The sequence below is a fragment of the Tupaia chinensis genome, unplaced genomic scaffold, assembly GCF_000334495.1.
Source record: "Tupaia chinensis unplaced genomic scaffold, TupChi_1.0 Scaffold000710_1, whole genome shotgun sequence".
NCBI classification, from domain to species: Eukaryota; Metazoa; Chordata; class Mammalia; order Scandentia; family Tupaiidae; genus Tupaia; species Tupaia belangeri.
Genome location: NW_006160234.1, coordinates 542,379 through 554,352, shown reverse-complemented (window position 1 = coordinate 554,352; position 11,974 = coordinate 542,379). Strand labels below are relative to the sequence as shown.

At 37.6% G+C, this 11,974-nt stretch overlaps 1 protein-coding gene and 2 non-coding genes across 3 annotated transcripts in view; all 3 read left to right on the top strand.

The window, feature by feature from the left end:
* Positions 1-11,974, top strand: part of COP1 (COP1 E3 ubiquitin ligase) — a 250,489-nt gene that overhangs the window by 210,783 nt on the left and 27,732 nt on the right.
* On the top strand, positions 7,781-7,921 carry LOC114010101 (small Cajal body-specific RNA 3). The gene has a single exon (XR_003551488.1).
* Positions 10,423-10,563, top strand: LOC114010100 (small Cajal body-specific RNA 3). Its single transcript, XR_003551487.1, has one exon.

The following is an 11,974-nucleotide window of genomic DNA, read 5'->3' as shown; positions in this document are numbered from 1 at the left end:
AGGAGCAAGCAGACAGAGGTGATCTAGAATCTCTTTGCCGTTCTATTGTGATCTCTGGTGCAGCAGATTCAGTAGATAGTGGGGAATATTTTAACCCTATTATTATTTGGATGTTTAGCTACAGTGCTCTTAGATTTGTCTAAAAACACATTGAAAGGATATTGGAGGGTGGAGAGACAAGAAAAAGGAAAATGAAACGAGAGAGAAAACAACAAAAAGAGAAAAAAAGACAAAAAAAAATAAAAATACGTAATTACTGTTCATTTAAAAAAAAAAATCACAAAATAGAAAACCACGCGGCGAAGTGGAACCTTCTCCTGAAGGCCTGGCTTCTTCTGCCTGGATGGGAGGAGCAGAGCAAAAATTAACAAGAAAAAAGGTGGAGCTAAGAGCCAGAGAAAAACTGTGCCTTTTTAAAAAATGGGTAAAAAGGAAAAATTTTTTAAAGAAAAGGGAAGACAGAAGCAGGGAGAGACAGGAACCGAGAGACAGAGATAGAAGGCTGGAGGTGCATGGGGGAAGGAATCCCTACCGCTAGCTCGTTTGTTGGAGGCTGAATTATTAGTAGAAAATCTTCATTCCCTTAAAAATCTAGTTCACTGGAGCCATGTGGAACCTTCTCCTGAAGGCCTGGCTTCTTCTGCCGCTAGCTTGTTTGTTGGAGGCTGAATTATTAGTAGAAAATCTTCATTCCCTTAAAAATGATGTTCCCTGGAGCCATGTGGAACCTTCTGAAGGCCCTGCTATTTTTGCTTTAAATGGTTATCTTTTATAGCAGTTGCAAACAAGAAGAAATGAATGTTTTATCTACATTTATTTTATATCCAGTGCTCTTCATTTATGTGTATAAATGCAAGTTTCTGGCCTACAAATAACTTCCTTTAACATTTCTTATAGAGTGAATCTGATCACAGTTAATGATACTTTTGCTGGATATTAAAATGTAAGTTGATAGGTTTTTACTTTCATCATTTTCAAGGTGGCATACCTTGTCTTCTTGCTAGTATGGTTTCTTACGAAAAGTCTGTTATAATTGTTATCTGTGGTCCTCTTAGGTAATGTGTCTTGTAGTTTCCTCTCTAACTTTGTGATAAATTTTCAGCAGTTTTTATATAATGTGCACTGGAATGTTTTTTTTTTTTTTTTTGGAGAGATTTTCGTTATAGGGCACGTGCGCTCGTCAGACAGAGAGAGACATAGAGACAGAAAGCGAGAAATCAACCCCCAGGGGGATGGTCACTCCGCAGTCCCTTCTCCTCCATTCTCCTCTCGGGATCTTGGGCATGCGCGCACGCGCGCCTGGCGTGAATTTTAAGCCACCAGGTCCGGGACGCAAACCTCGGTTGACTACATGGGAGTCCAGCAACATAGCCATTACGCTAACTGCTGGTTCCCTGGAATGGGTTTTTATGGTACTTATGTTGCTATTGGTCTCTGGAGTGTCTGAGTATGAGTTGAGTATGAATTTGATCTCTATCATTGATTTTTGGAAAATTCTCAGTCATTATTTCTTCAGATGTCTCTTCTATCTCATTCTCTCTCATTTCCCCTAGAATTCTTCTTATTATGTGAGCCCATTTGAGTACTGTCAGTAGCTCTTGGATACCTATTTTGTTTAGTTTTTTCTTTTTTTTTGTTCTCTATTTCAGTTTAAGTAATTTTTATTATCCCTCCTCCATGTTCATTCATTTTTTTTCCTTACCTGAGTCAAGAGTACTGATCATACATAGGAAGTATTGTTTAACTATGGCTTTGATTTTTTAGCATTGCTGTTTGATTCCTCCTCATAGTTTAAATCTTTTTGTAGGAATTACCTTTCTGAACTTGTATTTTTTCTGCCTTTTCCATTGGACCTTTTAAACAATTAATAGTTATTTTAATTCATATAGTTTTAAGTTGTGTCATACCACATTCTGGCTTTATGATTGCTTTGTCTCCTCAGATTCTATTTTTTCCTGAATTACCTTGGAATTTTTGGTTCAAGGCCAGACATACTGCTTACATGAAAGACAGTATTAAGTATTGACTTAAATACTTTTTATGCTTGCAAACGAGAACAACTTTCTTTCTGCCAGACCTTAAGTGATAGGGTTCTGTTAACCTAGTCATGATTTAAGTTGTGTGAAGTTTGTTGTTATGTTACCCTGAGTGCACCTCCAGTTTTGATTTTCTCTAGTGATACCTTTTGTTTGGTGTCAGCTAGTTTACCAGAGGGCTTTTTTTCATTGTTCTCTCTGCTGGATTTGGGTCTTCCCTTTATATCGTTTCCCAAAAGAATTTGTCCCTTGCATCAAAACTAGCCATATTCTGAGGATTTTGAGAAGTTTTTGCTATAGGGTGCATACGCTCGCTAGAAAGACAGAGACAGAGAGACAGAAGGCAAGAAATCACCCCCCAGGGGGGATGGCCATGCTGCAATCTTTTCTCGGGATCTTGGGCATGCACGCACATGCACCCAGCGTGAATTTAAGGCACCAGGTCCAGGACTCTAACCACGGTTGACTACATGAGAGTCCAGCAACATAGCCATTATGCCAACTGCTGATCCCAGGTTTGGTTTCTTTCTTTCCCCCCTTTGGTATTTGTTTATATAGTAGGAGAGGGGAGGAAAGGACAGAGGTGTTTTCTGATGTTCTGATTAATTCTCAGTCTAGGTAAGGTACTGTGAGCCTAGGCAGTCAGGAAGTGGACATCAGTCATTTCTGTCCCTCTACCTCAAGGCTTCGTAAGGTTCCCTTCTGTGAGAAGTCATGTATTTTCGGGACCAGCAGTTAGCATAATGGCTATGTCGCTGGACTCCCACGTAGTCGACCACGGTTTGAGTCCCGGACCTGGTGGCTTAAACTCATGTCAGGCACGTGTGCGCGTGTGCCCAAGATCCCGAGAGGAGAATGGAGGAGAAGGGATTGTGCTGTGGCCATCCCCCCTGGGAGGTGATTTCTCACTTTCTGTCTCTCCGTCTCTGTCTGTCTGGCGAGCGCACGCACCCTATAGCAAAAACCTCTCAAAAAAAAAAAAAAGAAGTCATGTTTTTTGTTACCTGTTCTTTTCTCCCAGCTGCACTGGGTTTCTGCCATGGTCTCAAGTCTACAATTCTGTCCCCTTGCCTTTTCCACATCAGATGTTAACACACTCATGTTAACCTACTTTCAGCCATTAGCATTTCCTTAAACATTTTTAGATAAATCTTTTCAACGGGCTTATCCAAATATTTCTATGCCAGGTAAGCAAATGCTTGGATACCATTGGGTCACCAGAAAAGTCCAGAGGCATTTTTGCATAGAAAAACATAGACAAATACATCATGACTTTTCTGACAATACAGTGCTTCTTTCTCCTTTTGGGTGCCTGACTCGCAATTTCAGATTGTTTTGCCTGTGTTCTCAGTTCTCTATTATGTTCAAGAAATGGTTGTAGTTTTCACGATAAGGCACATGTACTTGCTATGAGATACAGAGGGGGTGGGGAGTGAAATACCCTCCTAGGGGGTATGGCCATGCCACAATTTTTTCTCCTCTATACTGTTCTCAGAATTTTGAGCATATGTACACATACTTTGACATGTTTTTCAAGCCACTGGGTCTAGGACTTGAACTATAACCCAACTTAACTACCACACTCCTGACTGGCCCTAAGGGTCACTTTAAAAAAAATAAATATATATATTAAAAAAAACCCCTAAGTGCTTTTTTTAATAGTCACTTTTAATTACCTCAGACTTGCTCCTTCTTGCTGTTCATATTTGTGTGTTATATTTGTTATTTTTGAATTTACATTAAGAGTAAATAGACATGTTATTTCTTGTAGTATTTTAGAGATGACTCCTTTCAGAATGTGGTATATAATATATATCCAAAACATTAAAATCCTTTTTTAAAGCTTACATCTTACCAGCCATTACTGATGCTACTAGTTCTCTAGCCCTCTCTTTTCAGGTTGCCCCTTTCCTAATACTGCCACATGTGCTGCCTCCCACCCTAGTACGACATACTACATGTAATTGTCCAATCTAATGACAAAAATAATCTCAATTACAAAAGACAATTTGAGGGGACCAGCAGTTAGCGTAATGGCTATGTCACTGGACTCCCACGAAGCCGACCACAGTTCGTGTCCTGGACCTGGTGGCTTAAACTCACTCCGGGCACATGTGCGTGCGTGCCCAAGATCCCGAGAGGAGAATGGAGGAGAAGGGATTGCGGCGTGGCCATCCCCCCTGGGGGGTGATTTCTTGCTTTCTATCTCTCTATCCTTCTCTGTCTGGCGAGTGCACGTGCCCTATAGCAAAAACCTCCCCCCCCCCAAAAAAAAAGACAATTTGAGTTTTGAATTTATAGTATCAATGAAATTACCTATTTGAAATGTGGTTTCTAATGAAGGCATCAACACAAATCTAGCCTGGGGCAAGAATTTTAAAAGCATGAAGAAAATATTTAGATTATCAAGGATTGGTGGTTTGACATGAATTTAACCACTAAGAACTTTAAAATTATTTATCCTCAAATAACAGATGTTTTTCCTATTCATTTATCTGAATCCTTGTATGCAATTGATTTATAAAGACACGTTTACGCCAATTTGTCATTCTATTTGGTTGTCAGAAAAGTCATGACCTATTTTTCTGTGTTTTTCTATGCAAAAATGTCTCATGGCTTTTCCAATGACCCAATACTTATGAAAACCAAGGAAGATGTTATAGAAATTCAAACAGTAAAGACTATTGCAGTGATTTATTATCACATGGAAAGTGTTGTGTTAATTTTTAAAATTTTTATTAAGCACAGTCCTATTCTTTGGTGTTTCATACATTTAAAATGAAATTTAGTTAAATACAAAGTTTTAACCATAAAAGAATGGAGTCTTAGAAATACATAATCATGTTTGTATATATGTAAGCACATATCTGATCTCTTCCCCCTCTTTTGAGAGAGATATTTGCTTTGGGGCATATGTACTCACTGGAGAGAGAGAGAGAGAGAAAGAGAGAAAGCAGGCTCGATGGCCATTCTGTAGTCCCCTCTCTATTCTCCTCTCAGGCTTGGGCACACATGTGCATGTGCTCAGCATGATGCTTAAACAGTCAGGTCCAGGACTCAAACTGCAGTTGGCCACATGGGAGTTCAGCACTTTAACCACTACACCTGCTGGCCCCTGATCTTTTCTTTTTAATATGTTGTGAATCCATCCCTATGTCCAGTCCTGCTACACTGCCCCCTACCACTAGTTCAGTTCCTCATTATCCCTTGTCATTTCTTCTTAATATTTCTAGGCTCATTTATCTTGCAGGTTAAAAAATCTGTCAATGGTGCCTTAGTGGTTATAGAATAAAATCTAAGCTCTTTTCATGCGGCATCTAACAATTTTTTCATGGGGTTACCACCTCTCTCTGTGGCTTAGTCACCTACCACTTGAAAAAGCACGTTTTATATGCCAGCAGCATTGAACTGCATGTAGATCTTTAGACACCCCAGGTGTTTTTGTTTACCTTTATATCTTTGTGGCTTCGATTTTTTTGCTCACTCTGCCCAGATACTCCATCTCATACTTCTTCTTGTTACACTTGTTCCATTAGTCTGGAAACTAAACAATGCACTTCTTATTCTTATTCTTCACCCCTACTCTCTTCTTGGATTACTTCCAATAACCTTATGTTCCCCTTTGGTCTACTTTATACACTACTACCAAATGTTCTTCCTATTCATACAGAAATGAAGTTCCTTTAATTAACTTCAAAGTTATTCAGGAAAATTTCTTTCAAATTAAACATTTGACTGTAACTATAACTATATATTTTGGTCTTCTTTAAAAACTAAGGGGAAGTTTAATAAACACATTACCTAAATTAGTTAATTGTTTCATCTGTTTTATTTCAAATATCTTTATATTATTTTTAAATTGTATTTTATTCCCACTATTAAATATAATTCTTAATTAATTTTATATCAATTACAGGAAAAACTATCATAAAAACAATTATTTAGGAGCAGCCCTATAAGCCTGATGGCTAAGAGAGCTGGAACCCACATGGCCAACTGCCCCATTTGAATCTCAGCCCTGGTTTGAATACCTTGCTAAACGCATATATGCGAATACCCCAAATTCTGACAAGATGGAGAAATGGAGAAGAAGATATTCCTTTGTGACCATGCCAACTGGATGGGTGCTTCCTCTCAATTCCCTCTTTCTGACTAGCGTCCATGCCTTTTGGCAAATAAGAAAACTGAGAAACAACAATTTAAAGGTAGCTCAGATTTCAAACATAACAAGGAATTAATAAGAATATCAGTCTTTGGAGAAGTATAATCACAGATGTGATTTTAAATGTCGTTCCTCCCCCTCTTTCTCTGTTCCTCTTACCTTTTGTGTGTACACATAAACATTGTGTCTAAACTATTTCTTACATCGAAGGTTTCAGAAATCTGGCATAATTTTCCACCTCCTATTTTCTAGTTCAGATCATCTACCCCTGTAAGAGTGTTTCTTTGCTATCCCATAATATTCACATTCTTGTTTCAAAACTCATGTTTGCATTGTTCCTTATACTTCTGTATTGCCTTGTTACCTCACTTTAGCTTATTTAAATTGTCTCAACCTTTCCCAACCTAATCCCTCCTTTTCTTTCTTTCTCTTAATCATTTTATCTCCTGAATTTCTAGTTTCTCACAGCTACTGATGCACCTATAAAACACACTCGACCAGCTGGCATTCAAGTATTTTTCTGTAATGGTAGTACTTCATAAGTGTGGGCCAGCAGATCATGTAATAGTTACGTTACTGGATTCCACATAGCCCACCATGGTTTGAGTCCCGGACCCAGTGGCTTAACACTTATGGCAGGCACTTGTGCATGCCAGTGCTCAAGATCCCAGGAGAAGAATGGAGAAGGGATTGTGGCATGACCACCCCGACAGGGGATGATTTTTCACTTTCCCTCTCACTGTCTGTCTTTATCCGGCAAGTGCACATGCCTTAAGGCAAAAACCCGCCAAAAAAAGGAAAAAAAAAAAAAAACGAAATATACAGTTCTGGGACCAGCAGGTGGCATGGTGGTTAAAGTGCTGGACTTCCACATGACTTACTGCAGTTCGAGTCCTGAGCTGGTGACTTTTCTCACTTTTCCTCTCTGTCTGTCTCTGATGAGTGTATGTGCCCTATAGCAATTTTAAAAATAATAAGTAAAAATTAAATAAATCTTAAAAAATAAAATAAAATTTTAGAAAATATTTGTACAATTCTATGCGTAGAGGCTCTTTCAATATTAATTAGCAATACAAAGTCATTTTTCCTTGTCAGATATGTCATTGTAAGCACATCATTCTCAAACTTGATTCAGGAGATATCATCTGGGATACTGAGATACTGACATAGGGTGTCATCTGATTGGGTCTGGAGATACTATTTTGAGTGATATAAGCAATAATAATTAAGTTAATTAGGGCTTCTTATAGGGCCTCTTGGTGAAAAGGAAGAGAACTTTGGAAAGCTTTGAGAATGAATGAGAGGTTAGTGAATGTGTGGGTCTTTATGTATCTGTGCCTCCTTCTCTTGTGTTTGTTTTTTACCACCTTTTCTTCCTGACTAAAGACCACTTTGACTTTGCATACTAAGCATGCCTTTTAAATAGTTCATTTTCTATTATCTGAACCCTGATATCTTTTCTTTTGTATTTAGCTGATTTGAACACATTAAAGTGTATTCAAATGAGAATTTGATGCAGTTAGGAAATTGTAATATAAAAGACTTGATAATAAAAGCTTTTTATAATCATAAAGCACAAAAATATGGAAGCTGCAGGAACCAACCATGTGGACAAATGAAAAAATACTTTTTGTCCACAAATTGCAGCAATCCAACATAAACTTGGAGGTCTCTGTCTGGCTTAGAACAGCTGGCTAAGTCTGATCGTTCCCCTCCATACAGTCTTTAAACTATGTCACTCTGTATGTTTTCCTTCCCATTTTGCTCAATATTCCTGCAGACTGAATGAACTGCATTCTTTTTTAAAAGGGAAAATCAAGTAAGGTTACTTCTATATCTATTTTCACAAATTTTAGAAGTGTCAACAGTTTTTGAAAAACAGTTGTTAAAAGTTTCTGTAAGGTCAGGACATAAAATGAATATAAAAATATTCTTCTTACAGGCCACATTGGCTTTATTAATCCAGGATTTTATCACTAAAGATTGGCCAATATTTTAGATATGAAAGAGGTAATCATAGGTAGCTTCCATGAAGGTTTTCTCTTTAAAATTGATTTAGTTTCCAAGCAAGGGCTTGCTATCAAACTCACATGGAAGCCAATCCTATGGTACAAGTGTTTGAAGCAAGGCTTTATTGTAAGGTCAGTCACCAAGGATAGGAGAGATTGTTCAAATCTCTCTTCCCCAGCGTTGGTTCAGGACAAGTTTTTAAGAGGTCAGGAAGGAGTCCTGAGAGAAGGAATTTCTATGAATATGCATAAGAGAAGCTTTACACTTGCATAGTGACTATGTATACAGTAATATATGTCACATGTTCACTTTGACGTGGAGACTTTACATTTAAATATAACAGAATTTAACTCTCTATATCAGAAAGTGAGACCTAGGGAACAAAGGTGTTTTGTGCACAGTGTCTGTAAAGCTGCCTGAAACTGGCCTTGGTTCCAGTGTCTTTTATCTGACAAGTGTGTCTATAGAACTGAACTTGTATTCTATGAGAATCACTTCTGGTTGGAGGTTAATAGGAAAACTGCTTGATTATGGGAATGAAACCATGTAACCTTAATGAGCCTGAAAGATGAAATTTTTCTTTTCTGCACATTCTCAACCTGCAAAACATTGAAGCTCTGTTAATGATAGTCTTTGAGGAGGCAAAATTGGCTGACACCTGGTCCATGTTTTATGTGTGTTTTCAGTCTCTCATTAAGAAAGTGATTTTTTTCCAAAATATGGTTCCTGTAACCAAAGCTCAGAAATGACCACTTCAGGGAAAAACTATCTCATAAGTACTCACTTTTTAATACTAAAATTGAAATCTTGGTTTTTCTTGCTGTGTATTCAACTGTGAGTTGATAGGGAGGAGACAGAGGGGAAAGCTAAGTGACATTTCGAATGCACTGGGGGTATGACACCAGCATCAGGGTGTGTTGTAGGCCTTATAAATAAACAAGGGCTTATTTATAACTAATTTTGTGAAGATTCTTATTTGTGCTTCTGAAATCCCCATATTTCATACCTGAGCAGTTTTTTCATGGACAATTGTTGAGCAAGTAAGCTTTATTTTTCTAGTTACTTTAGAAATCTTTAGTCTGCTCTGTTCTTCATTTTAGCAAAGCATTTGAAGATTTTTTTTTCTCGACCAGCTGGCATTCAAGTATTTTTCTGTAATGGTAGTACTTCATAAGTGTGGGCCAGCAGATCATGTAATAGTTACGTTACTGGATTCCACATAGCCCACCATGGTTTGAGTCCCGGACCCAGTGGCTTAACACTTATGGCAGGCACTTGTGCATGCCAGTGCTCAAGATCCCAGGAGAAGAATGGAGAAGGGATTGTGGCATGACCACCCCGACAGGGGATGATTTTTCACTTTCCCTCTCACTGTCTGTCTTTATCCGGCAAGTGCACATGCCTTAAGGCAAAAACCTCCGCAAAAAAAAAGGAAAAAAAAAAAACGAAATATACAGTTCTGGGACCAGCAGGTGGCATGGTGGTTAAAGTGCTGGACTTCCACATGACTTACTGCAGTTCGAGTCCTGAGCTGGTGACTTTTCTCACTTTTCCTCTCTGTCTGTCTCTGATGAGTGTATGTGCCCTATAGCAATTTTAAAAATAATAAGTAAAAATTAAATAAATCTTAAAAAATAAAATAAAATTTTAGAAAATATTTGTACAATTCTATGCGTAGAGGCTCTTTCAATATTAATTAGCAATACAAAGTCATTTTTCCTTGTCAGATATGTCATTGTAAGCACATCATTCTCAAACTTGATTCAGGAGATATCATCTGGGATACTGAGATACTGACATAGGGTGTCATCTGATTGGGTCTGGAGATACTATTTTGAGTGATATAAGCAATAATAATTAAGTTAATTAGGGCTTCTTATAGGGCCTCTTGGTGAAAAGGAAGAGAACTTTGGAAAGCTTTGAGAATGAATGAGAGGTTAGTGAATGTGTGGGTCTTTATGTATCTGTGCCTCCTTCTCTTGTGTTTGTTTTTTACCACCTTTTCTTCCTGACTAAAGACCACTTTGACTTTGCATACTAAGCATGCCTTTTAAATAGTTCATTTTCTATTATCTGAACCCTGATATCTTTTCTTTTGTATTTAGCTGATTTGAACACATTAAAGTGTATTCAAATGAGAATTTGATGCAGTTAGGAAATTGTAATATAAAAGACTTGATAATAAAAGCTTTTTATAATCATAAAGCACAAAAATATGGAAGCTGCAGGAACCAACCATGTGGACAAATGAAAAAATACTTTTTGTCCACAAATTGCAGCAATCCAACATAAACTTGGAGGTCTCTGTCTGGCTTAGAACAGCTGGCTAAGTCTGATCGTTCCCCTCCATACAGTCTTTAAACTATGTCACTCTGTATGTTTTCCTTCCCATTTTGCTCAATATTCCTGCAGACTGAATGAACTGCATTCTTTTTTAAAAGGGAAAATCAAGTAAGGTTACTTCTATATCTATTTTCACAAATTTTAGAAGTGTCAACAGTTTTTGAAAAACAGTTGTTAAAAGTTTCTGTAAGGTCAGGACATAAAATGAATATAAAAATATTCTTCTTACAGGCCACATTGGCTTTATTAATCCAGGATTTTATCACTAAAGATTGGCCAATATTTTAGATATGAAAGAGGTAATCATAGGTAGCTTCCATGAAGGTTTTCTCTTTAAAATTGATTTAGTTTCCAAGCAAGGGCTTGCTATCAAACTCACATGGAAGCCAATCCTATGGTACAAGTGTTTGAAGCAAGGCTTTATTGTAAGGTCAGTCACCAAGGATAGGAGAGATTGTTCAAATCTCTCTTCCCCAGCGTTGGTTCAGGACAAGTTTTTAAGAGGTCAGGAAGGAGTCCTGAGAGAAGGAATTTCTATGAATATGCATAAGAGAAGCTTTACACTTGCATAGTGACTATGTATACAGTAATATATGTCACATGTTCACTTTGACGTGGAGACTTTACATTTAAATATAACAGAATTTAACTCTCTATATCAGAAAGTGAGACCTAGGGAACAAAGGTGTTTTGTGCACAGTGTCTGTAAAGCTGCCTGAAACTGGCCTTGGTTCCAGTGTCTTTTATCTGACAAGTGTGTCTATAGAACTGAACTTGTATTCTATGAGAATCACTTCTGGTTGGAGGTTAATAGGAAAACTGCTTGATTATGGGAATGAAACCATGTAACCTTAATGAGCCTGAAAGATGAAATTTTTCTTTTCTGCACATTCTCAACCTGCAAAACATTGAAGCTCTGTTAATGATAGTCTTTGAGGAGGCAAAATTGGCTGACACCTGGTCCATGTTTTATGTGTGTTTTCAGTCTCTCATTAAGAAAGTGATTTTTTTCCAAAATATGGTTCCTGTAACCAAAGCTCAGAAATGACCACTTCAGGGAAAAACTATCTCATAAGTACTCACTTTTTAATACTAAAATTGAAATCTTGGTTTTTCTTGCTGTGTATTCAACTGTGAGTTGATAGGGAGGAGACAGAGGGGAAAGCTAAGTGACATTTCGAATGCACTGGGGGTATGACACCAGCATCAGGGTGTGTTGTAGGCCTTATAAATAAACAAGGGCTTATTTATAACTAATTTTGTGAAGATTCTTATTTGTGCTTCTGAAATCCCCATATTTCATACCTGAGCAGTTTTTTCATGGACAATTGTTGAGCAAGTAAGCTTTATTTTTCTAGTTACTTTAGAAATCTTTAGTCTGCTCTGTTCTTCATTTTAGCAAAGCATTTGAAGATTTTTTTTT